Source organism: Echinops telfairi, unplaced genomic scaffold (genome assembly GCF_000313985.2).
Source record: "Echinops telfairi isolate 266 unplaced genomic scaffold, ASM31398v2 ScPeMD7_7468;HRSCAF=8506_0, whole genome shotgun sequence".
Lineage (NCBI taxonomy): Eukaryota > Metazoa > Chordata > Mammalia > Afrosoricida > Tenrecidae > Echinops > Echinops telfairi.
Genome location: NW_022111369.1, coordinates 42529989 through 42531669, shown reverse-complemented (window position 1 = coordinate 42531669; position 1681 = coordinate 42529989).

Genomic DNA, 1681 nt, shown 5'->3' with positions numbered 1-1681 from the left:
AATGCATCACTTCTTCTTCAGTCTTCTTTATTCAATATCCATCTTTCACATGCAGACGTAGGAAAATACCATGGCTTGGATGAGGCATACCTTAGCGCTCAAGGTAACAGCCTTGCTTTTCAACACTTTAAAGAGGTCTTGTGCAACAGATTCACCCAATGCAACAAGTTGTTTGATCTCTTGACTGCTGCTTCCAGGAGCAGCACTGGTTATGGATCCAAGCCAGACAAAATCCTTGACAATTTCAATCTTTTCTATATTTATCATGTCACCTACTGGTCCAGTTGTGAGGATTTGGGTCTTCTTTACATTGAGTTGTAATCCATACCGAAGGCTGAAGTCCTTGCACTTCATCAGCAAGTGCTTCAAGTCCCCCTCACTTTCAGCAAGCAAGGTTGTGTCATCTGCATATCAAAGGTTGTTAATAAGCCTTCCTCCCATCTGGATACCGCATATTTCTTCATATAATCCATCTTCTCCTATTGTTTAACTATGATAAGAGATTAAAATTCTAGTCCAATCTAATACAAAATTTTCAATCATCTAAAAAAGGAGATCTTTATTAAAATCTGAAACTAGCCAAAAGACTATGATATCTGTCCATGATTTTCTCTAAGTCTCAAGGAGACAAGTGGTAAGAAAATACCAAGTTTTTTTCTGCTTATCCCTAAGAAGCACCACTCAGTCCTTAGTCTCTGAGGTCAGCCGTGACTTGAAAGTTAAAAGGCCAGAAAGAGTGAGTTAAGTGAAAGAGAAGAGGAAGCAGAAAGAGGATAGAAGGGCACTTTTTAGATCTTTTCTGGCATTTTATGATGAAAGGAGTGCAAGTTTGCAGAGGAGCGTGTCAGTTTTACATTCACCAATTCATCCTTATTTGTTTCAACTCATTGACTGCAATCCCCTCTAGGTGACATCACTTACCCACTTCCTCCCGTGTTTCCTGTTTCCCTTCCCCCTGAACTTTCGTCCTTGGGTAAAAGCTGCCCTTTTGATCGCAAATGGTTGATTCTTCTAAGGTGTGTATACCTCCCTATGTAATTGTTCCTCTAATCAACCTACCTATGGCTAGGCTGGAAAATGAGCCAGGAGGTGAGTTCAGCCAAGACCTGAAGGGTGACCAAGGACCATAGTCTCATTGTTCCACCAAGCTCCACGTGATAGGTAAGCCTCTTTTAGAAATTCACGTTCGAGAAATTTGGTTGTAAAGAGATTTGTGTCAGCTGGAGAGGACTGTAAATTTATAGGGAGTTTGCTTTATTTAAGGTAAGAAGACAAACATATTATAATACTGATGATGATGATGATCAAATAAAGAGGCCAGAGGGAGAGAGAGAGACTCACAATACAAGACCTAGCATAAGATTCCAAATGAAGGGAAGACGTACAGTCCTGAGAAGAGAGGCAGAGGGAGAAGTTGACTTGGAACGCAGAGGAAGGACAGTTACTGAATTTCAATCAAGAAAGAAGAAGTGGGTTTAAATTTGAGGAGGGTTTGCGTCTGAAAGCAGTAAGATAAGCTTGTTTTATTAGAATAGCTGCTATTTCTCTTATGAAATCAAAAATGAAATAACAGATCATTAAAATTGACCTATCTTCTCATGGAGTTTCCAACAGATACTTGTAAATCCAATAAATAGATGAACCTTAGCATTCTTTATGGTTTTATGTTGGTTAATTTTTT